This window comes from Kogia breviceps, chromosome 4 (assembly GCF_026419965.1).
Source record: "Kogia breviceps isolate mKogBre1 chromosome 4, mKogBre1 haplotype 1, whole genome shotgun sequence".
Taxonomy (NCBI): Eukaryota; Metazoa; Chordata; class Mammalia; order Artiodactyla; family Physeteridae; genus Kogia; species Kogia breviceps.
The window spans coordinates 17580291-17607481 of record NC_081313.1 but is presented as its reverse complement, the minus strand read 5'-3'; positions in this window follow the sequence as shown (position 1 = coordinate 17607481).

Below are 27191 nucleotides of genomic sequence, written 5' to 3'. Positions count from 1 at the left end.
AATAATAGAAAGGACAGAAAAAGAAGGTCCACATAAAAGTGATAGATGGGAACATTACCAGGACATCCCAGAAGTCTAGCTTTCATATTTAAACACTAAACACACACATGTGTGTGCACACCCATGTACATACACACAATCACACATAAAAAAGAAGTGGAAGAAGTGGGAGCTTTATGAACTTATGAAAAATTCTATAAGCCACAAATTCTTCAAAAAGTTCAAGTAAACTGATTTGATATAATAATGATCAACAGAAAAGTTGCTATAAGAAAAAAAAAGACAAAAACAAGCAGAATAATGTGCCTACAGACAATTAAAACTTGTCATAGTTATGTCTATAGAACAGATAAACTGAGCTTTCTATTTAATACAAGGAAAGGACATTAAGAAAATATTACAAAGTGCAAAAGAACCACATAAATTGGAATTTTAAAAACTCAGAAATAAATGAACAAAATCAGAGAAATAATTAGTAACACAAGAAAAATTAAATTCAGAGATGAACACTAAACTAGAAGGAACACAAGAGTGAATAAATGCAATAGATAGAGTCTATGCAAAACAGGTTTAAAAGGGAAGAGTTATAAAAACTCAAATAAATAAAAAATTTAATAAAATTAAAATATAATAACTATTGGCAGTAAGCGAAGATTCAACATTTAGTTGCATATGTTTTTTATTATTTATAATTTTTAAAAATCAGAGACATTTTCTTGAATTAGAGATTTTAGTGTATATTCTGCAACCTCATTTTCAATGTATGAACAGTTACTACCATACAAAAAAATAAATAAATAGAAAGAAAGAAGGAACAGATATTACATGTTTCCTAATGAAATCACACACTACGTATAGTCTTACCAAAAAAAGTAAACTACAGTCTTATCAAGACTCTGGCTCCAGCTGCCAATTTGCAGGAAATATCAAGATCAGAACATTTTTAATTTCACCATGAGTATGCAATCAACAAAATCTAACATGCAGAAAAATCTACCAGATATCCCAGATTCTTCAAAAGAAAAAAATGGAGAGAGTAATCTAGAATTTAAGATTTTTCAAAAATGGACCATTCCAGTTACTCTGTAGATATGGACAAGTTGATTCTAAAGTTTATATGGAGAGGCAAATGACCTAGAATAGCCAAAACAATATTGAAAGAAAAGAATAAAGTTAGAATTTACACTTTCCAATTTAAGACTTACTATAAAGCTACAGTAATCAAGACAGTGTATTGGCAAAAGAATAGATGAATAGATAAATGCAACAGAATAGTGAGCCCAGAAATAGACCCACATATGTGGGTCTATAGTCAACTGATCTTTGACAAAGGAGAAAAGACAAAACAATGGAACAAAGATAATTTCTTCAACAAATGGTGCTGGAATAATTGGACATTCACATACAAACAAATGAACCTAGACACAGACCTTACATGGTTCACAAAAATTAGCTCAAAATGGATCATAGACCTAAATGTAAAACATAAAATTATAAAACTCCTAGCATATAACATAGGAAAAAAATCCTGATGAGCTTGGGTATGGAAATGACTTTTTTAGATGCAATATCAAAGGCATGATTCATGAAAGTAACAATTGATAAAAGGAGCTTCATTAAAATTTTAAAAACTTCTCCTCTGGTGTATGGCTCTTAGCATAACTGATGCCATCTTGGGCCTTATGGTTTCTCCTATCATTCTACTGACCCCACCTAGGATTGTACTGTGAAGTAAATCACTTCTCTGTTGTCAAAAGCTTTGTAGTTAATAGGTATTTTTTTAAAGAATCATTAGGATCAGGTGGTCTCCATGTTCTGTTAGTTCCCAAACAATGATAAAAACCTTCACTGACTTATTCCTAACACCTATGAGACTTAGTTACCCATTCTTGAATGTTGACTTAGGAATTAACTTCTTGTTTCCAAGCACCTACTCCCATACCATAGGCTAATTATAAAATTGTCCCCGTGGCCCATCAGTGGTCAGAGTGCAGCTGTGAATGTTTCTGGATCATTGTCCAATTCTGACCCCACCCGGTGAGTAAGATCCATTGATTATATGGATATGACTGCCTCATTTTCTGGTCTCAAGATGCCTTCTCAGTTCAGTGGGCACTTTTTGTTCCCTCCACTCTCCAACATCTAGGAAAGACAATGTCAGAATTATGAGAAGACAACACAGGCTTGGAATAAATATTTGCAAAAGACACATCAGGTAAAGGACTGTAATCCAAAATATACAAGGAACACTTAAAACTCAACAGTAAGAAAACAAACAACCTAATTAAAAAATAGGCCAAAGATCTTAACAGACACATCACCAAAGAAGATACATAGATGGTTAATAAGCATATTAAAAGATATTCCACATCATATGTTATCAGAGAAATGAAAGTTAAAACAATGAGATTACCACTAACACACCTATGAAAAGACAAAATCTGAAACACTAACAATACCAACTGCTGGCAAGGACGTGGAGCAACAGGAACTTTCATTCATTGCTGGTGGGAATGCAAAATGGCACAGTCACCTTGGAAGACAGTCCGTTACTTTCTTACAAAATGGAACACACTCTTACCATATGATCCATCCACCGATAACTCTCCTGGGTACTTATCCAAAGGAGTGGAAACTATGTCCACACAAAAACCTGCACACAGATTTCTATAGCAGTTTTATTCATAATTGCCAAACTTGGAACTAAATTGTTCTTCAGTAGGTGAATGGATAAGTAAACTGTTGTACATCTAGACAATGAAATATTATTCTTCACTAAAAAGAAATGATCTACCAAGCCATGAAGAGCCAATGGAGGAAACTTAAATATGTATTAATAAATGAAAGAAGCCTGATTCCAACTCTTAGACATTGTGGAAATGTCAAAGTTATGGAGACAGTAAAAAGATCAGTGGTTGATAGGAATTGTGATGGGGGGTTGGGGGGGCGCTATGAATAGGAGTAGCACAGAGGATTCTTAGGGCAGTGAAAATACTCTGGATGATACCATAATGATGGATACATGTCATTATATTTGTCCAAACACATAGAATATACAATACCAAAATGAGCCCTAGTATAAACGATGAACTTTGAGTGATTATGATGTGCCAATCAATCGTAACAAATATACCACTGTTGGAGGATGTTGAAAATAGGAGAAATTATACATGTGTGAAGACGAGGGTATAGAGAAATCTTTGTGCCTTCCTTTCAATTTTGCTGTGAGCCTAAAACTACTCTAAAAATTACAATATTTAAAAATTAATTTAAATTAATTTAAAAAAATTAATAGACCAAACTAAAATGCTTGGGGATGGTCATTTGGAAAGCAAAACTATAAAGAAACGCAAATAAATTATTATTACAAAAAAATGTGAAAAGAATAATTTATTATTACAAAATGAAGTAAATTGATCATTTTGGAGGAAAGAAGAGAGTTGAGATTGGGGTCAAGGTTGGGGCTAAGCTTCTGCTGTAGTTGGCAAAGATCAATTTCTTGGAATGACTGGTGATACAGAGCATTTGCCTTATAATAGCTCATTAATATACAGTAAGTCCCCGACATATGAATAAGTTCCATTCCGAGAGAACATTTGTAAGTCCAACAAAGTTAGCCTAGGTACCCAAATAACACAATCGGCTATATAGTACTGTACTGTAATAGGTTTATAATACTTTTTACACAAATAATACATAAAAAGACCAATAAAAACCCACAAAAAATAAGAAAACATTTTGAGCCTTACAGTACAGTACCTTGAAAAGTACAGTAGTACAGCACAACAGCTGGCATCCAGGGGCTGACATCGAGGGAACAGGCAAGAAGAGTTACTGACTGGAGGAGGGACAGAAGCTGGGAGATGGTAGAGCTGAAGTATCGTCAGCAATAGGAGACAGAGGGCAAGCTGCACAACCACTTGTAGAAGATGCACACACGTGACAATGTAGACAATGTACATCAGACACGTGAACTAACTTACATGATTGGATATACAAATGCACATTTGTATTTTTGAAAGTTCACAACTTGAAAGTTTGTATGTAGGGGACTTACTGTATACTTTTAAACATGAAGTACAGCAGAAAATGAATGATTTTCTTAAAGTGGATGGTGGGTAGAATTTGAGGGAATGAACAAAGAAAAGACATTTAGAGGTTACAAGGGACTTAGATAAATTTGGTGACAAAAAAGTTATTTGCAAATTAACTGCTCATTCGAATGATGAGAGCTCATAAAATCATGGATAAATTCAAAGTTTGAATCAAAATTCTAGATCAAAGACATGCAGGTGATCTATTTTAGTTTACAAAGCATTTGATGGTAAAATATATTTTTCTCAATATCTATGGCAGAAAAAATGTTTTAAAAATTATAATGGTTAGTAGTTATATTAATTAAAAATATTCACAAACACGTAGTACATTTAATAATAAAATTCCTGACTTATGTGATTAAAGTCCTCCTTCTTAAGGTTTTAAGATTTGTATTAAGAATGTACATTGCAAATATATTCTAAATTATGTAAAGTAATTGTATATATATAGCTTCCTTCAATGAATATCTTAGATGGTATTTTATTACTGCTTTTTTAGTGTTATTGGAAAAAAATTAAAATATATTGAATGTATAGTTTGATATGATCTCAGCTAAAAATCATTCTAAATAAATACAAGAATTTTATGAAATATTTTTGTATAACAGATGCTAATGTTAGCCTAGCAAAGTAGCATTACTACTCTGCAGAGAGCTAATCAATTTATAGTAATCACTTTGATCCATGTTATTTAATTTATATGCTAAGCAGAAGAACTGAATGGATTATTATTAACAAACCGTCCCTTATTATTAACGTTTTCCTGGCTTTCAGATGGTCATTCATAACATCTAATCTGTTGTTCTTAAATAGGCAAATGTTAGCTTTAAAGATGTATTATAAAAATCCAATTAAAAGCATACCATATATCTCTAACATTTTATGAAATGATCACATCACAATAGTATTATATTATTGATAACTCAACTCCTTTTTAATATTTACTGTGGAAAGTTTTTATGAACTCTAAGACAAACAACATAAGTTAGTATAAGAACACAGTTAAGTGGGAGGCCTAATTTCTAGTATTGATTTTATGAAATAAATTATTAGTCTACAATAACATGTTATGTTAGGTGAAACGTTTAGGGTAGTTTTAGCTCCCTTTTATAGTAATTTATGCAAATAGGGAGACTTTGGTTACAAATAACTATATCGATGAAAAAAGGATCAGGGAACAAACATTTATGAAGCAGCTTTTTTGTGTGTGACTTTCAAAGTACACTAAGTAGTCCCTCAGTTCCGGGAATCCCAGCAGACACCAAAATCTGAAAATGCTCAAGTCCCTTATATAAAATGGCATAATATTTGCAAATAACCCAGGCACATCTCCCATGTACTTTAAATCATCTCTAGATTACTTATAATACCCTAATACAATGTAAATTATATCGAAATCGTTGTAAATACAATATAAATGCTACATAAATAGTTGCCAGAACGAAGCAAATTCAGGTTTTGCTTTTTGAAAATTTCTGGAATTTTTAAAAAATATTTTCCATTCTTGGTTGATTGATTCCGAGGATACAGAACCCTTGAATACGGAGGGCCATATGTAACTTGAAATGTCAGACATTGTAATGTACAGTGTCAATTATAATTATCTCAAGTCATGTGAAGCATGGTTTTAAATGTATGTAGTAATTATACGTAGAATTAATATATCAAATTATTAAGAGACCATTATTGGGCAGATCTGGAGGTCTTTCCCATTCTTTTTCATTAGTTTCTCTATCAGTTTACACTTATTTTGAAAAATAAGGAGGTAAAGGAACAACAACAAAACTCCAAGTCAGGGTCTTCACCAGCACATTTCGCCAGATTTGGAAATTTACATGTAATTTGCATTATACTTTAGCCAGGAGTATGCATTGGAAGTTGAGGAGTTTGTCTCAATATGGGAAGTTAAGATTTACCAAATAGAGATGTACTTATAATTACTAGTATAACTGTTCTATGTCACTGAGATAGTTTTACATCTCAAAGTCTTCCAGGTGGCAGGTTTGCATTAAGATCCAGACCAAAACAGCGATTTTCAGTATGTTAGGATGGAATAATTTTGCACCTTGTCCCTGTCACCAGGATTTCTTTGGACCCTGTATAAAGGAAATGTTATTTCTAACACATATAATAATTAAGGGTCTCTATATACAGAGATGACCATAATTTTTGTAGGATAGTGTTATAGATATTAGTTGATTAACTGAATTTTAAATGAATTGTTGCCTGAGCTTACACACCACTGGGATTTTTGAAATGAATCACCAAAAACATACAGGTTTACTCCTATGTACACATTTCTTCCCTCAATTTGCTACTTTTTTCTTAAATATTGAAAATAGAGTAGTAATTTGACTAAAGTCATAGTTATTCAATCACCCATTTGCACGATTATGCTAAATTTTGAGAGGCTTTGATGACTCTTAAAACACAGTCAAATCAGCTAAACTTTCCCTGAACATGGGCTTTCTTAATCATACACTGTCAGCAGTGCCTAGATTGTCCATACATCTTCTGGGCCTCTATCCCCCTGTGGTCACAAAATGTGATTTTCTCCATAAACCATTCATAAACTGCTTGAGGCTTGCAATAAATACAGACAATAAAACATTATACTGAAACCTTACCTGACGTTTAAATAAGTATTAATTCTAACTTTTGCTAGATTTACCAAGGAAAATAAAAACTCAACCTGAAGCCATCATAAGAACTGAGGTGAATGTAAAATTTTTGCATTGTGTTTATGAAAAAAATAGAGAATCTCACATATAATCATTTTCATATATCCAACCATCTCGCTGATATTGTCATCCAGAAATTTCTTAAGCATATCAAATTGATTAATTTCCAAGATCCGTTCCTTCATTCTGCTCCTAAACTCATTCCCCACCCCTTTTTTTTTTTTTTTTAAGAAGTTGGGGGTAAGAGTTTTATTAATTTATTTATTTATATTTGCTGTGTTGGGTCTTCGTTTCTGTGCGAGGGCTTTCTCTAGTTGTGGCAAGCGGAGACCACTCTTCATCGCGGTGCGCGGGCTTCTCACTATCGCGGCCTCTCTTGTTGCGGAGCACAGGCTCCAGACGCGCAGGCTCAGTAGTTGTGGCTCACGGGCCTAGTTGTTCCGTGGCATGTGGGATCCTCCCAGACCAGGGCTCGGACCCGTGTCCCCTGCATTAGCAGGCAGATTCTCAACCACTGCGCCACCAGGGAAGCTCCCCACCCTTTTTTTAAATCTCACGAACTGGCAAATACATTATTCCAGAATATTCCAAAAGATTCATCTTTAATTTATTTTCTCACACACCCTATGCCCAATCCATCAACTAATCTATTAGCTCTACCTTCAGACTGTATTTAGAACTCCATCATCTCACCATGTCCATTGTTACCTTCATCCAATTTACTATTCACGCATTAAGCAATATTTACTGAGTGATTACCACATCTCTATCACTGTTCTGTTGTGGATACAACAGTAGGGAAAACTAACACCTGCCTTCCTGGGTCTTATACTCATGAAAAACTCTTGGCCTAGATTATTGACATAGCCACCAAATGGATTACATGAGATTCTCCCTCCTGTCTGCATATTTCTAAACTTCAGCCTTTAAAAATGATAAACCAGAATTTGGCTCTTGTCACAAATCCTTAGATGGTTTCACATTTCACTCAGAATAAAAGGCAAAGTCCTTAACAAGTCCAACAAAAGGCCCTGTGAGCTCTGACCCCCAGCCACATGTTACTTGGATCATGTCTCCTCAGACTCTTTCACCCACCCTGCTCATAAATACCAGTGTCCTTGCTGTTCTTGAATGGGTAAAGGACATTCCCACCTCTTGGCCTTTGCACCTGCTCTTTCTCCTTTCCAAAAGGTCTCTTTCCACATATTTTCATTCCTCCTAATCGCTAGTCATGTTTTTTCTTTTAATTGAAGCATAGTTGATTTACAAGATTATGTTAGCTTCAGGTGGATAGCAAAGTCATTCAGTCATACATGTATATATGTTTTTTCAGATTCTTTTCCATCACAGATTTTTACAAGATATTGAATATAGTTCCCTCTGCTATACAGTAAATCCTTGTAGTTTATTTTATATACAGTGATGTGTATTCATTGATCTTATTACCACCTAAGATGTAAATATTTACTTCTTTTTTTCTAGTCCTCCAACTGGATTGTAATGATCATAAGAAAAATGGCATTTAGTTTATCATTGCTATTTAATAGTGCACAAGTAGGAGCTTAAAATACATTTTGAATGTGTTTATAAATGAATTAATGTATGCAATATTAATTTAGCATTCAAATACAGTATAGAACCAAAACAAAACTCCTTAGGAATTATATGTGTAAACTTTCTAAAGTGTATAACTATTGGCATATTTGTATATCTACTATATATTTATTTATGTATTATTTATAATATAAATGAGTTTTCTACTTTCCCCAAAAAGGAACCTGATATTTCTCTATAATAAATTTACAAATAGACTCAATCATTTAAGACATTATGCTTGAACCACTTACATAATTTTAAACAATTATATACAGATTGCTAGAAATTACAGCTTGGACAGATGATAAAAGGTTTCCCTGAATTTTTATCTTCTGATGTTTGAGATATAAATGTGAATCCCTTCTGTTTAATTTGCTGCAGCCAAGATGTAAATTATATTTAGTATGGTTTTATAGAGTACTGCAGAGGAAATGCTTATCAACTTTTGTATCAATCAAATACAAATCTCAGTAGGAAGAATCATTGCTTGATGAATTTCATGAGGCCATTGAGTTGACAATAAGTCCAAGAAATTAGGGTTTGATTTTTATGAATGTTGACGTTCTTTGCCATGCGTGAAAATGAATGAAGATATAATGTCTGCTTTCACACATGGGAACAACCTATGTTGGTCAAGACAGAAGTTAAAAAATGAATGTTTCATTGAGTTGTATGGCTGCAGTGAAAGGCAGCTATAAACCACAAAGCTGATTTTAGAGACTTCAGGGTGCTCTTTTCAGCCACAAACCATTCCTACAGAGTCTATGTTGTTTGTCACCCCTTCCAAAATGATACTGAGGCATTGGATCAAGCATGGGAGATATATGGGCATTCAGAAAGAGATGAATGCATGGATTTAGAAGCCAAAGTACAAGGTTATATGTGACATTATTACAGATGGGTTCAGTACTTTGACAAGAAAGGGATGAGCTATCAAAGACTAAGACGATGTTCATTAGAAATATAAATTCTGCCACGACCGGCTTGATGTCAAAATGCATTAAATACTCCTTGCAATCTAGAGTATTTATCCAACTAGGAGTATAACATTTGCTTAGATCTTAAGCCTTATGACTAATACATGATAATCATGGGTAATAAATTTTTCACAAATTATTTTTCACTTGACAGCCAGGATGATTTATTAGGTTTGTGAATTCATTTAAAATTCAATACCTTTGGGTGCTGCATCACTGAAATTAATGAGCCAGATTCTCCCACTGAGTATGTTGCTTTCAGCTGCCTAGGGTCCTATTAAATTAAGTTCTTCAGTCCATTAAATGTTTCCCTACTGTATTAAAGAGTTAATACATCCTACATTGGGGAAGTACCATATGAATTTTTTAAAGTTAACATGTCATTTTTAAAAATTTAAATAATACCTTATTCGCATATAGTTTCATTTCTTTAGGTTTATAGGGTTCTCTAATAAATAGAAGTATCTTCAGGCAAGTGAAATGGATGACTTGTTTTTGTTCCATCATTCACAGGGAAACCTTTTAAGAAATATCATCCCCCTTGTCTAGTTCTATCTTTGCTACTATCAGGATAAATTTGCCTCTAGTAGTTGTAGAAGCAGGAGAATGCAAAACTAAGAGCAAGTTCCATGTGTTTCCTGGGAATGCAGGGCTAGTAATGAGCGATTAGCCAAAGCCCCACAGTTACTATTTGTAAACACTTTGTCATTTGGTAGGAGTTGGCAGGTAGTAGTAAATAATCTTTTTGTGGCTAATGTTCACATAATTTTGCCTTAACAGAAAATAGAAACAACAGGAACTAATATCACTTTGCCTTAAATATTATACTGTTTAACATGGCTACACATACAAAGAAAGAAATGACACGCTAGGTACAGCTAATATATTTTTCAGGTGAGAAATATTTACTCACACAATAAAGGACCTTGAGAAATAAGGAGTGAAGAAGTAAGCGAGAAAGCCTTATAACGTATCTATACGAACACAAGCACACACACAAATACATCCTTAAATAGAGTTACAAGCATATAGTGCAGATCTTATGGCAATTAGGGAAGAAGAAACATAATATGAAAGTATTTTCTATAAGCAATAGGACTATTATACTACCTTGCAAAGGCATACGGTATGTATAAATTATTGAATGTTAGTTGAATAAAGTTACTGAGATGTCCTCAATTATGAGTAATATAGTCCCTTCAGGAAATACTTCTAACCCTCCATTTCAGCGGAGTTTCTTTATATATTATATATATATGTTTAATATATAACACATAATTGTACAATACATACTTTTATATAATGTATAGAATTATACATATTTATTTATATAAATACATGTATATAAGAAAGAACATTCTCCCCTTTTACTATTTTTTTTTCTTCAAGGCTAATGTAATAGTATCATTTTCCTTTCCAAATTGCTCCCTTTCTCTTTACTCCAGACTAACTCCTTTTCACATTTTAGATCTCAGTTTAATTTTATTTTCTTAGGAGACCTTCTTAGACCCCCTAAATATTTAGGTCCTTTTCTATGTTCCCTTAATGCCAGTCAATCACAACACTCATCATACTTTATGGCAGTTGTGTTTAGTAATATATTTCTATCCCTTGATCCACATGAAAACACCTATGTTAACAATTATCTTTTTCTTATTAATATATAAAATCTGAATAATTTACATTTTCACAACAAGCCATGCCTTAGAATAGTAGACCTATGTAATTCAAAAAAAAAGAATGAGTGAATTGTCTAATGCTTCAATGCTTAACATAAAAACTAAAGGAATAATTTTATTTAGATTCTTTTTTACTCCTCATCAGTATTAGAATTTGAGCTATGTAGTAGGTCTTTGGCTAATGCTCAATAACCTAAAATAAATATCATTTTATTATTAGGCATTGCTGGTTTTTATGCACTTTAAATTCATAAATTGATTTTATTTTTATACTTTTCTTTAAAAAATGTGTTCATTGTAGAAAATATAGAAAAACAAATAAATAAATAAAAAGGAATAATTTGTACTCAGAAATAATTGCTGTTCATACCCTGCTGTATATTTCTTCAACTGTTTCCTATTCATAAACTTACTGTTCATAAACTTACTGGAAACAGTAGACTTGTTTTGAGCTTAAAATTTTAAACCTTCATTACCCTGGAAGATGAGTCAGTATGCCAGCAGTGTTAGTATTCATTTTCCTAAGATGTTTTATACAACATGTTGTGAAAGCCAGTTAAGAGCAGGGCAACACAGGTTGGTTACTGTTATTTTTCTACCTGGACTAATGAGCTGAGAATGGTTGCAAGAAGCAGTCTTCACATGCATGTCAATAGAAGACACTAGAAAACTTTCTTCTGGGCCACCTTACAAGATGTAAAAGATGAGTTTACACATTATGCAAGTGGCGGAATAAGCCAATGAAACCTGAATATTTCTTTTAATGTAACTTTATTTTTATCTACGAACTGAGAGGGAAGCATTCATGTATAACCATCTGCATATATGTTCACTCTATAGTTACTACTTTAAAACCAACTTTTTTATTTACCATGTTTTCTGCCAATATACTATCATATTGTTACATTTTTAATGCTTGTGTAGAATTTCATTATCACTATGCCCTCTCAAAAACATTTTTTTATAAAGCAGTCTGTGTGGATTCACAAATTGCAAAGGTAGAGCAATTTAGGAACTTAAAGTGACTAAAACGGTGCCTAATTTCTCTTTAAGTATAATTCAACAGGGCTAGAGATTGGAGTTCTATTGAATATATTTTGCATTCTAAATTGAACCTACTAGGATACTATTTAAATATCATCCTATTTAACCTTTTGAAATAGAAGATTTGTCTTTTAATGGGAAGTTGGCATTCCATCATAAAATGAAACCAAATGTACTTTGACATAATTACTGCCAGCAGTAGTACACTTTTATTTGTGCATTATGGGTTGCATATAATAAAGATATAGATTCAGCCTAATTTATTTTACCCAGGAAAGATGGGGGAAAAAAATTCAAGGAAAAACAGCCTTTACTTCAGGTTTAATAATGAAGCAATACACATAACTTATGATAAATATTTCATCCATTCCTTAGAATAAATGCTATACAAGTAAAGTTTACAAAAGTGATATCACAAACCTTCCTAGGGATAAAGCAAGCTAATTATTTTTTTTAATGTATGAAAAATTAAATAGAGCAATATTCATATGATGCTGTAATTATTTATTTGAAGGTCAGAGTCTTAATGGACTGAAGGTAAGTGACTAGGTTTCATCTTTGTATATGATGAATAGAGACAGTGTCTGACAGTCAGGAGTGCTCAATAAACATATGTGGAAAGGGGGAGGGAAAGAAAAAAGATGAGAAAGAGGATGGGAGAGAGGAGAGAAGGAAGATAAAGGCAAACCTGGGAGAAGTAACTGAAGGAGAAAGGAAGAAAAGATCTATAAAGTGCTGTATTTTGGGTGTAACCTCTCTCCCTCTTTTTCTTTTTAACTGAATCAAATTATAAAGTTTTCCAGATGACTATCTGAAGCAGTTCATAGTTCATAGTTTCACTTTTGAAGTGAAAAACTAAGGTTAATTATTTGTTTATTTTAGTAATGCTAAATTTGCTGATAACAGAAGATAGTTAAAATTGTATGGCTTATCAATCATTGACAGGTTAATTAAAGTAAAGATAATTGTTCCTTTATCTTAGTTCTTATGGTATTGAAATTGTTAAGGAAGTTTCTATTACTAACCTGGGTTTACTTTAAGGTTATTTGTAAGTGGTTACGTGACAAAATGGAAAATAAAAACATGTCTAATGTGTGGATTACTCTATTGTATTAAAAAAATAATTATAAGGACTTTTTTCTTGGTTGAAGCTTATCCTTATTCTTTCAAGTTATAACATTTTCTTAAAACTGAACAGGACACTTTTTATCCAATGTTTTTCTTTACTCCAACTTTGAAATAGGAATATTAAATTGTATAAATTATTCTGAAAATATTAAAATTTTTATGCCAGATAAAGCTTTAGAAAGTGACACATCTTATGTTTGAATGCCCTCTATAACCAAACATATTCTCCCCTATTCTAAACCATGGCTGACTTCCTTAATAGCAGGAAATTCACTATGTCCAAAGTCAGCCACTGTAATTTTTAGATATCTATCATGATTTTAGATGCTACTTTTCAATATAACCTAAATTTCTCCTATCTTCCACAACTTGAAAGTTGTTCTTACTGGTAACCAGGTCTCCTCCTGGAATATGGGACACGGTTTAGAACACAAGGGAGCTTGTTGCAAAATTTTCCATCTGAAGAGAAAAATGGTTAGTTCCAGCTCAGGTCCCAAAGCACAGATGCTGCAGACCTAAAAGAATCAAACACATGTTTGTGTTTGTTGGTTTGTTTTTAAGCTATCATGGTTGATATGAACAGACTGACTCAGGATCTGGAAATAAACTGTAGAAGATAAAAAGAGATGCAGATTAATTGGTTAAAATTTTTAATTGTCTTACAGTGTCTACTACCCATATAATTTGTCTTATCATACCATACATGTTCTTGTCTTGCTATGCCTAGGATGCTTTATTAAACAGCCAAAACTCTACTGATACATTTTTAACAGTTTTGAGTGAACTCAGCATTTTATAAACAATGTTTTTTAAATTTTGGACTTTCTGTTTCCAATATTCATTTTATACTTTTTCTTTGAAGAGAATCATTAGCTTTAGTCAAAAGAAACCTTTTTAAACAATTATTTTTTTTCTAGATCCACTGAGTGATCTAAGAAATTCCTTTTGCTCTGTGATACAAGAAACTTCCTTAGCTTGTCTTTATTTGTGAAAGGGCTTGGCTTCCATTCAAATGAAAAGCAACTTGAATATCACTGTGCACAATTGTTTGCAACATCAAAGAATCCTACTTTTGGCAACGCTTGACAGTTTCGTTGGTAGTGTCTAGCTCTCGCTTTGCATTGAAATTTATAGGGAATCAGAAAATAACAGGGAATTAAGAGAAAATCTTTACCAGGTCTCTCTCACTTAGGGTCCTGTTATTTTTGTTTAACTATGATTAAATAATTAAAGTTTGATCTAGCCCTGAGAAGTGAAATATACCTAAGTTTGGCTTACCCCTAATAGATAAAAATAAAAGGAATTATATTTTTCTATCAAGATGTTGGAGATTTGACACAAAATCAAAATGCATAGTAATTTTAGAAAAATGTAAAAATAGAAAATCACCATCACGTAATGAAAATTAAAAATACGATGAAACCTTTTAATATACACACACACAGTTATGAATGCATGTAAGCCATGGCATTTGGGCTTCCATATCTCATAAGTATCAGTAATGGTCAATAGGTTTTGCCTTTCACAAAATAACAAGGACGACAATTCCTCCATATTAGTAATGTCTTAGAACAAGTGTCACTACTTAAAACTAGAATCTGGTGTTGGGCTCCCTTGATTAAAAGGTTGAGGGCAGAGGCAGAAAACTGCCAAAATCTGAAACTTTAAGACCTGAGCCATACAAACAGTACTCAGTGAGTATACCTGAATAACACCACTATGTCCTGAAAAGGAACTTTGAAATACATTATCAGACCTAGTGTTCTACTAAGTTTGGGGGTTGTTAATATGGGTAATTTTAAACCAATTTGACAAAGAGCGATGGCCACAGAGTGAGAAAGAAGAAAACACTAGAACATACACCTGCACGCACACACAAACATAAACTGTTCTTATTCAAAATGAGCATGTACATGTAAATTCTTCCAGGTGAAAATTAACAGTTGAAATAATAACCACAAAATCAACAAGGAGATGGTAAAGTATACAGGTTAAAATTATTTTTATGAAATTATATAAAAAACAAACAGACTGCTCATTAATTAAAATTATAAACAAAAAAATTATGAAATACATCCATATGAAATAATAAAATGTGAAATTTAAAGATCAACTAAATTGTTAAATTTTATCAATTTAATTTTTAAATTATTCAATACGTTAGGACATATTCTTAATTTCATAAATTCCAAAATTTGTATAGCATCGCAAAAGACCCTGAACAGCCAAAGAAATCATGAGAAAGAACAAAGCAAGAGGCATCACACTTCCTGATTTCAAGCTGTACTACAAATCTATGGTAGTTAAAAATATGCTACTGGCATAAAAACAGGCAGACAGACCAACGGAGTAGAATCAAGAGCTCAGAATTAACCCCCCACATATACATTCTACTAATATTTGACAAGGAGCCAAATGGGAAAAAGATAACTTCTTCAACAAATGGTTCTAGGAAAACTGGATAAATACATGAAGAAAAATGAAATTGGACCCCATCTTACACCACTTACAAAAATTTACTTGCAATGGATCAAAGACTTAAACGTAAAACCTGACACCTAAAAATTCCTAGAAGAAAACTTAAGTAAGAAGTTCTTTGACATTGGTCTCAGCAATGATTCTTTTAGATATGATGCCAAAAGTACAAACAACAAAAGCAAAAATCAATGTGTGACTATATCAAACCAAAAAGCTTGTACACAGCAAAGAAATAATCAACAAAATAAAAAGACATCCTACAGAATGGGAGAAAATATCTGTAAACCATATACTGGGTAAGAGGTTATCAATCAAAATATATAAAGGATTCAAACAACTCAATAATGAAAGAAACAAACAATCCAATTTAAAAATAGGCAGATAAACCAAATAGACATTTTTCCAAAGAAGACATCTAGATGGTCAACAGGGGCATGAAAAGATTCTCAGTATCATTAATCATCAGGGAAATGCAAGTCACTATGGAAAACAGTATGGAGATTATTTTAAAAGTTAAAATACAGCTAACATATGACCCAGAAACTCCACTTCTTTTTATATATCCAAAGGAAATAAAAACAGGATTTCAAAGAGGTATATACAATCATATGTTAATTGTAGCATTATTCACAATAGCCAAGATACAGAAACAACCTACGTGCCAGTCAACAAATGAATGGATAAAGAAAAATATTATTCAATCATGAGAATGGAGGAAATTCTGCCATTTGTGACAACATGGATGAAACTTGAGGACATTATGCTAAATGAGGTAAGTCAGAAGGAGAATGACAAATACTGTGTAATATCACTTACATGTGGAATCTAAAAAAAGCGAGGCTCCTAAAACCAGAGAGTGAAATGGAGGTTACAAGGGACTAAGGGCTGGGGGAATAGAAGAGATGTTTAACAGTACAAATTTGCAACTAGTAGATAGATCAGTCCTAGGGGCCTAATGCACAGTACAGTGATTATAGACAACTATATTGTATTATAATGTCAAATGTGCTAAGAAATTAGATCTCCATTATTCTAACCACAAAAAAGAAATGGTAATTATGTGACATGAGAGAGGTGCTAGCTAATGCTACAATGGAAATCATGCAGCAGAGTATCAAAGCAACATGTACAGCTTAAACTTACACAATGTTGAATATAAAATATATTGTATATTTACTTATATATTATATAATTGAAAAATAGCTATAATTTTAATGATTTTATATTTGGGAAAAAATAATTCCTGATAAGTTAAAGGTGTACATATGCAAAATCAAGCTTTATAAACATTTTAAATATAGAATAGAATGCTGTATGAATTCAGGGTAGGAAAATATGTCTTTAAAAACACTCAAGAAAAAAACTAACAAGAAAATTTAATAAATTGTACAAGTTTACCATTAAAATCTTTGGTCCACAAATTACCCAACAAACAAAGTGATAAAAGTGATAGAGAGAAAATATTTGTCCTGTAACTATGATTATATTCCTACAGTTCTGTTTAGCAACTATTCTATTTTTCCAACCAGATATGTAATGGTAATTACTTTCCTTGCCTACTGTCTACTTAGAACTTGTGTGGTCATTGATTTGCTTTGATCAATGAACTCTGCAAAGTGACATGTGCCACAGTGTCATTTCTGGGTCAGACTTTAACAGCCATTTCTTGATTTGCTTCCTTTCTCTTTCTCTTGTCTCTGGGAAACAGAAGTATCCTAGACCACACAGTGGTTGCTCAACAATGGATCCCAGAGGGAGGATGATGGAAAGCAAAGGCCCAGCTGACTCACAGTGAATTTGTATCGTGAGTAACATCTAAACATTTGTTTTCTTCTGGTTTTATTTTTTCATCATAATTTAGTCATATGCTATATCAAAATTTAGCATAATGCAGTTACTTGTAATTAGAATCAAACTGTGTAATAACACACAAAACAGTTTTTAAACCCCAACATATTAAAAGAAAAATTGAAACCAATCTGAATAGGCTATTCACAGAAGAGAAATCTCAAGTGGTTTAAAACTATATGAAACTACATGAAACCTATAACGCTTTCCTGGTAGACATCACTTGGTTTTAATGCCCAATGTCATAGAACTCATGCAACTCAACATCAAAAAAACCAAACAACCTGATTAAAAGATGGACAGAGGACCTGAATAGACATTTTTCCAAAGAAGATATACAGATAGGCAACAGGCACATGAAAAGATGCTCAACATCACTAATCATCAGAGAAATGCAAATCAAAACCACAATTGCCTCACACCTGTCAGAATGGCTATTATCAAAAAGAAAACAAATGACAAATGTTGGCAAGGATATGGAGAAAAGGATACTCTTGTATACTGCTGGTGGGAATGTAAATTGGTGCAGCCACTGTGCAAACATATGGAAGTTCCTCAAAAAATTAAAAATACAACTACCACACAATCCAGTAATTCCACTCTTGGTTATTTACCCAAAGAAAATGAAAACACTTATTTGAAAAGATAATAGGCACCCCAATGATATAGCAGCATTATTTACAATAGCCAAAATATGAAAGGAACCTAAGAGTCCATTGATAAATGAATAGATAAAGAAGATCTGGTAAATACACGAAATAGAATATTACTCAGCCATTTAAAAAAGAAATCTTGCCATTTGCAGCAACATGGATGGACCTAGAGAGTATTATGCTAAATGAAATAAGCCAGACAGAGAAAGGTAAATACTGAATGACTTCACCTTTATGTGGAATCGTAAAAACAAAACAAATGAGCAAACATAACAAAACAGAAACAGAGCCATGGACACAGAGAACAAACTGGTGGTTTCCAGAGGAGGAGGAATGGGTTAGGGGGATGAGAGAAATAGGTGAGGGAGATTAAGAGGTACAAACTTCCAGTTACAAAATGCATGAGTCACAGCTATGTACGGTATGGGGAATATAGTCAATAATAATGTAATATCTTTGTACGGTGATGGATGGTAACTAAACTTAATATGGTGATCGTTTTGAAATGTATAGAAATACAAAATCACTATTTTGTACACCAGGAACCAACATAGTGTTCTGGGTCAAGTATACTTCAAAAACAACAAACAAACTCATAAAAGGAGATCAGATTTGTGGTTAACAGAGGAGGGGTGGTGGGAGAGGGGCAATTGGAGGAATGTAGTCAAAAGGTACAAACTTCCAGTTAAAAGGTATAAAAGTACTAGGGATGGAACGTACAACATGGTAAATATAATTAGCACTGCTGTATGTTATATATAAATTTTGTTAAGATAGTAAATCCCAAGAGTTCTCATCATAAGGAAAAATTTTTTTCTTCTATTTTGTATCTATATGAGATGATAGATATTCACCAAACTTATTGTGATGATCATTTCATGATGTTTGTAAGTCAAATCTTTATGCTGTACACCTTAAATTTATACAGTGCTCCATGTCAATTATAGCTCAATGAAACTGGAAGGAAAAGTATGCATTCTTTTATAGATAACAGTGTATGATAGAGACTATATCATCTAACTGCATAATTTTCCATACTAATTTTGGGAGATTTAATCTGCCTTGGACTGAAAAGTGTGTTTCCAGTTCTCCTTTCACATTCGGCAGTCTCTATGGAAGTTGTTCTTACACTCTCAGGTGCATACGTATAATAACTATTATAATGGAAAGGGTTTAACTGTAGACTTTAGCATTGCAAAATTCCTTCTGTAACTATTTGTTGACTTTTGATCTCAAATTTATCTTATCATATGTTAAGAGGTAGAGGCTTGGCCCTATCATCTCTTCTAGACCAATGGCTCTAGAGCTTCCTCTAGCACTTTTTTCTCTTCCCATATCTTAATATGAAATTTTCTTTCTGCATTGTCCCTACTGTCCTCAGCAGTGATGGTCTTTTCCTGGATGGGTGCTTAGGTTGGTTAGTTTTGAGTGATTTACAGTAATCAAAGCATCCTAATGCCATTACATTTTTACCAAAGTCTCCTTGCAATTATGTGGGAATTGAAGCCCGGAAAAATTCTTTCCAATCTTAGTTGTTCTTAGATTTTTTTGCCAAGATTTCCAGTGAGCTCATTTGACGATATTGGGGTATTCTGATTCTCACTGTAGAATGTGTAAATCAAATACAGATGTTGGCAAAAGCACATCGTGTGTCAGTAAAAGACAACTTTATTTCAGATATTACTCTCAAAGAAACTGGTGAACAGTAAACAATGATTCTAATATTTTGCAATGCACTATAACATTATAACTATAACAGCATGTTAAATGTATAGGTGTACTAGGGATGTTATTTGTGTGTTTGCAGTGGTATGTATAGCTTAAATTTTTTTCCTTTTTGAAATAATAAGAAGTAGGATATTGGCTTGCATTTTTTCCTGATATTTAGCAATGCTGTATTATGATAAAGCAGGGAATTTAAATGCACTAGTGATCAATAAAATATACATTTAAAAAAATTGTAAAAGAACATCAGATTAGCAAAGACTAAAGTCTAGTGTCACCAATTATTGGTGGGAATGTGGATGCATGGTGACACTCATACATTGTTTGAGGAATTTGTACAAATATATATTTGTACAAATATTTTGGAGAATAACTTGATAGTATCTAGCCAATTGTAAGACCCATGTAACTGGTCATAAAAAAAAATCCCACTACTAAGTTAATAACGTATAGAATCTTGAATATATACTAAAGAGAAAGATGTTTCAAGAGTTTTATTGGACAATTATTCTACAGTGTATAATTCAAAGCAACTTATGCTTCTCTACACTCCTTTTTTTTTTTTTAATGTATTTATTTATTTTTTTGCCGTGCTGCATGGCTTGCGGGATCTCAGTTTCCTAACCAGGGATTGAACGCTGGACATGGCAGTGAAAGGGCAGACTCCTAACCACTAGGCCACCAGGGAACTCCCTCTCTATACTTTAATACAAAGACAAATTATATCATGCTCTAATACAATAAAATGGTTGAAATGAATGATACAGCAATAAAAGCATCAACCAAAATAAATCTAAAACAGAGACAATGTTGAGTGAACAAAAAGATCAACATGTAAAGAGATATATACAACATGATTCCATGTAATATCAACATCAAGCTATTTCTGTACAACCTATAACTACAAAATTTAGTGGCTTGAAAGAACAAAATGTTTGTATCATTTCTCACTGTTTCTGTGGGTCAGGAACACGGGAGTGATGTTTCTGTGCTGTTCTGGCTCAGGGTCTGAATGAGATTGTAGACAGATACTGGTTCAGGCTACAATCATCTATTGGCTTTTAGTGAGAGATCACCCTCTTCCAAGGTGGCTTGCTCACATAGCTAGCAAGGTGCCATTGTTTGTTTGTAGGAGGCCTCAGTTCCTCCTTACATGGGCTTCTCCAAATGGTAATCTGTATGTCCTCAGGACATGGTAGAAGTTTCACTTGAAAAAGATATATACAAGAGGCCAAGACAGAGCTGTAATGGTTCTATAATCTCACCTCAGGTGTCACAACTGTCACCTCCTCCAGAGTCTACTGCTTACACAGACTAGTCATTACTTACACATTACTATTCAGTAATGGAAGAAACTACTCAAGGGCAGGTTTACTAGTAGGCAAAGATAACTAGAGTCCATCTTGGAGGCTGGCTATCAAATACTGTTATATAAAATATCATGAAAATTAAAAACAACACCATATATTTGTTATATATAAACACATATGTAGTCAAGTGAAATACAAAATTCTGCAGATGATGAACAACTTCTTTAGATAGTGGTTACGTCTGATGGGAACAGATGAAGATGGGATTAGAGATTGGTCTATGGGGCCTTCAACAGTGTCCACTTAATTATGAAAGAGCATGAGGATTTGATAGATCTGGGTATTAAATATATAGTTGCTTATCATCCTTTCTCCTGTAAGTTTCCATAGAGGAAAATTACTTCATAATTAATAAATAAATACAGATGAGCAGCTTTTATAACTGCATGAGAGGTAAATAAATCACTGCTCTCAGATGTTGTCCCCTTGACAGATGTCATCAAACCAGTAAACACTGGCTGTCCAGCAAGAGAATAGCTCTTGGACACCTAAGACATTGTCTTCCTCAAAGTTTACTTTGTTAAGACATCCCCTTTAAAGAAGGCCTCAGTTGACACAAATAATCCCTAAAGGGAAATATTCCATGTGGTCCTGGATTTCCAGAAAATTCTTGATAAGGTGAAAGGGGATATTCCACCCACAACTGTCTACATCTTGCAGGGGTATCTCATCAGTCAATTTGACAACATGAGGCATTCTCTACCTTAGGATCTATCTAGAAATCTCAAGTCAGTATTAGCAGCTGACATTTCTATAGTAACTACTATGTGCCAGGCATTAGGCTAAGTCCTTCGCATATATTATTTCATCCTAAAATCAACATTATGGCATGCCCTGCATATTCTAAAAGGTGCATTTTCTTAAGGCACAGGGCAGTTAAGTATCTTGTTATGCAAATTAGTGGCAGATCAAAAATTTTACCTAGGAAATCTGGCTATTATGTTATCACCTTTCTACTGATTCTCGTTTCTCTGGTTCTCTGATTACCACCTTAGAATCAACTTTAAAAAACTCTTCATAGATCTGTGTACCCAGATCTCTACTTTAAATATGGCAATAGTAAGTCATAATCTTTCTAATGAGAGTTTGAAGGGCTATGACTTTCCCTCTCATGTCTAACACTGGGAAGATGGTAAATCCAGACCAACTACAAATTTCTGGAGCTCTGAGTTTGTCAAGACATGGGAAGCATGGGAAGGCACCACAAGCCTCTGTTAGGACCCATGTTAAAGGCCAAGTGGTATAGCAGGGTGGGCATGACTCATCCTGTAATGCCCTTGATTTGGAAACGCACTATGGTGATTGAGCTTCCTGATATTTCACATAGGATCATTTAGTCACTGTCTTAGCCAGCCCAGGATGTCATATGTACACCACAACCTGGGTATCCTAAGCAATAGAAATTTATTTCTTATAGCTCAGGAGACTGTGAAGTCCAAGGTCAGAGTGCCAGCATGATAGGATTGTGACCAGAACCCTCTTCCTGGCTTACAAATAGCTGCCTTCTTTCCATGTCTTCATGTGGCAGAAAAAGATAGAAAACAAGCTCTCTTGTGTCTCTTCTGATAAAGACACTAATTCTTTCAAGAGGGCCCCACCCTCATGAACTCATCTAAATGGAATTAATTCCCAAAGGTCCCATCTCCAAAACCTATCATATTGAGGAATGGGGCTTCAACACATGAGTATTGGGGGTCATAATTCAGTTGACAGCAGTCACTAAGCCTCATGCATCATCTGGTGCTCATGGTTGGCCACTCAGTCTCAGCCAGGGAGGGTTGTTCACCTTCACCAAATTTTTGTCCAGGAAGGTCTGATCATTGCCATGGAGTTGCTTACACAGGGCTCTCAGAAGCCACCTCTCAGGGACTGCAACCACAATTTCAAGGTGATAACATAGGTCAGTTTCTAACACAGTGGAGACACATACTAGGCCTTAAAGTAATCATCTTCCACTACTCTCCTAGTCCACACTCAGAAGGCAGTTTTCTTTTTGGTGACTTAATACCTGTAATTCAGGTATTTGCTCTAGCTTGTATTCCTTTGAGGCTAAGATGTGTAGCCACATGGAATAAATTTTCCCCTCAAGAGTGTCAGATGTTCTGGTATCTAACACGTTAAATTCTTCATTTTAAACAAATCTTAATAGTTTGTGAAATATCCTTCTGATCTGAGGGCAAGCAATAGAAATTCTTTGTGTGTGTGTGTGTGTGTGTGTGTGTGTGTGTGTGTGTGTGTGGTATGCGAACCTCCCACTGTTGTGGCCTCTCCCATTACGGAGCACAGGCTCCCGACGCTCAGGCTCAGCAGCCATGGCTCACAGGCCCAGCCGCTCCACGGCATGTGGGATCTTCCCGGACCAGGGCATGAACCTGTGTCCCCTGCATCGGCAGGTGGACTCTCAACCACTGCGCCACCAGGGAAGCCCCCATTTTTGAACAGTATTAAATAAGAAGGCAACACTACCTTTTATTCTACTTCTGTTCATAAGGTTTGACTTTATTACTGAATTTGAAGTCCCTGGTCTTTATCCTATTGCTAGATCTTGGCCTTTGCTCTATAAATCGGCATATAATTTGGTAGTAGAAAGCCTCTGTCTATCTTGTTTTGTCTTTTAGTAGTTTAGGAGATCTAAAGTGCACAGGACAAAGACTCTGTAACTGCTAACTCCTTTCTCTGTTGCAAAAAGTCATGCAGACTTTCTCCCCACATGCTTCTCATCTTGTTTGACCTGCTTTCTCAGGCTGTCCAAATAATAAGAATCATAGAGCCTCAGATCCAGAGTGCCAGTAGTTTAATATGGAATTTATCTCAAATATGTCCTCTCTTAGCTTAGACTTTGTCATATACTTTGTAGAATGTAAAAGTTTTCCTCTGTGTGTTTCCAGGAGTCACAGAAATTGCTGTTACAATTAAGCCATTATAACAAGATAATAGTGCTCCAGTTGAGTATCTACCAACCACGATGTGAAAATTTCTTACTACAATATTTTGGATGATCTAAATAAATCATTAGAAAAGATCTACTTGTAGCTAGCTTGCCTATGTACAGATGGTGTGTTTTGAAAGGACAGGTTTATTGTATTTTAATTTTGCAGGCAGCAAACGATGATAATAATGTTTCTCAGGACTGACTATAGGCCATTTGGCATGTATTGCCTTATTTAATCCTATGAGATAGGTACAATTATGTTCCATATTCTACAGCTATGAAAACTAATTCTTATAGTTTAAGGAACTAGCTGAAATTAGATGGTTAGTAAGAGGTGGAACTGGGATTTAAATGCTGATATTCTGACTGCAGAGACCTAGCTCTTAAGCACTGGCCTCTATTATCTATCTATCAGTAGACCCATGTGGGGTAAAATGTTAAACACACAAATTCTTGATTATGCTCCTTGAATATTGCAGAATTTGATCATCTATAGTTTTAAAAGCTTACCATGTAATGCTGCTGACCACAAGGCATTAAACCTCTGATTTATGAGATTTAAGTTGTTCTGTTGCAGTTCCCTGATAGGCATGTGTTTTCAGGTTACTGAAAGTTCAGTCTCATTAAAACTTAGCATTTTTCACCATTCTCAATCGTATTTTAATATTATAAATCTATTTCAGATATTGCATGAAAACAAGCCCTGTTCCCAAGTAATGACAGGGACTCTTCTTTTAAAAGCTGGTAAATATTTGTATTAGTGACACATTCATCATCAAAAGGTCACAGATCCAAAGGGTGAGAAGGAGGAGTTAACCTGAGGAGCTTTAGCAGAAATACTGCTCTTTAGTTAATGGATACAGAGCTGTCACTGTTAGAACAGTCAAAGTGCTGTTATTCTGTGACTCCTGTGGTGACTGCAAATGCTAAAATGGACATTTTCTCACACATTAAACACTTTCTCAAAAAACAAAATCAACTTTGGCCTTGAGAATCTAGTAGAAATACATGAGCTAAAGAGATTTAAAATGTAAGGTTGACAAGGTTGGCATGTTTATTAGGAAACATAAAATGCAGTGGTGGCACAGCTATCTTTAGGAGTAAGGTGGCAATTACCACATTATGTCCTGAACCTAACACATGGTTAAGTAGAAGAGAGTGACAGTGATGCTGTGATTTCCTGGTGATAAATTTCTGCATCTATTATCTGATGACAAATTTATCTTTTTCCCATTTCTGAATTTATGTTGCAGAAAAGCAGAAAAATAGCAACATTGCATTCCCTTCCTTCCTTTTATCTTTAATTTAAGCATGTTTGAGGGTAAAGCTGAGATTTGGGGATCAGATGTTTCAAAAATCAGGAAGCTCTAAGAAATAACTTGAAGACAATGAGAAGATACCCCTATCTACAATGTCACAAAATTTATATACAATAAATTGTATATATTCCAGAGCTTGACACATAGTAGGAAGGGGAAATAGTTGAGAATAACTGAATTACAATCTCTTTATTTGGAAACAATAATTCTCATTTTCTTATAATTCCACTTCCATTACCCCATTTTCTTTTGTAGTTTTTCCTACAAACCCACTTTTCTTCATTTTGAACATACCCCTTACATAAAACTTTCATGGATATAGGGAACTTCAGATTGTAATAAGGCGATCTTTTCATCAGAAGTCCTAGGTAATGTTTTAGTTACTGTGGTGGTAATGACAAATTTTCCTAAGCAGTCTGTAAGCTGTCAATTGTTAATATCAAGGTGGTAAGCAAAATCTGTTAATAGATAGCTGATTTAGACCTAGGACCTTTCAATATTACTTTTGCCTAAGTTCCAGATGCTCTGTACCCCTTCTTGACTAATAAGGGAGTTCTTTTCTAATCCCTTCAAAATCTGAAATTTTCTAAGAGTATCTCATTTTTTTATTGCTTTTATGCTTTGTGAAAATTAAATATTATATCCTCCCTTATCTATCTCTAACTCAACAAATATTTTTGAACCCTACTCTATGCATCACTTTCCGTTACTCAGAGGAAATGTGCAAATAAATGGACAGAACTTGCCTACGCGTATTAAGGTAGACAGAATAATGGTCTCTCAAAGATGATTTACACCCTCATCTCCAGAACCTGAGAAATATGTTACCTCTTGACAAAGGAAGCTTTGCAGATGTTATTAATGTTATGAACCTTGAGATGGGAAGATTATCATGGATTATGTAGGTGGGCCCAATTTAAACACCTGAGTCTTCAAAACTAGAGACTCTTTCAGGGCTGTGCCTAGAGAGAGCCAGAGTAAGGTAGCGTGAGAAATAAGAGAGGTAAATATGCAGAGCCAATATAAGATGTATTAGTGTGGGTGATGCTGAGGGAGTAGGTTCTCAGTTCTGCTAAGGACTCCTGAGAGGCTTACCTAAAGCCACTGCCAAGTTGAAGGTTGACAAATTTATCCTTCAGTCCTCGCACCTCACTGAAGGCTTTTCCTGGGGTTGATAACAACTCGCCTGCTTTTATGCTCTGCTTGAATGAGGCTGAATGGGCTCCGGCTGTGAGAGGGAGCAGACAGCAGAGAGACGAGAAGGTATCCTCGTGAAGTGAGTCTCAAGTTACACACAACTGTCTGCGGCAGGGCGAGTGTAATCACAGCAAATGAGGGAAAGTGCTGGGGCACCAGCGGTGTCTGCTGCAAGAAGGCCATGGCCTAATGGGCTCAGGATATTTATATGTTCCTGGGAGGATAGACCTGGTAGAGAAGTCAAAAAGGTAATTTTGGAAAGTTTTGTTTTTTGGGTGGGTAAAGAATATATATGTTATGAAGGCAAATACATAATAAAATTAATAGACTTAATTCTCCCTGTTAAAAATAAAGGAGACAAGGGCTTCCCTGGTGGCGCAGTGGTTGCGGGTCTGCCTGCCGATGCAGGGGACACGGGTTCGTGCCCCGGTCTGGTAGGATCCCGCGTGCTGCGGAGCGGCTGGGCC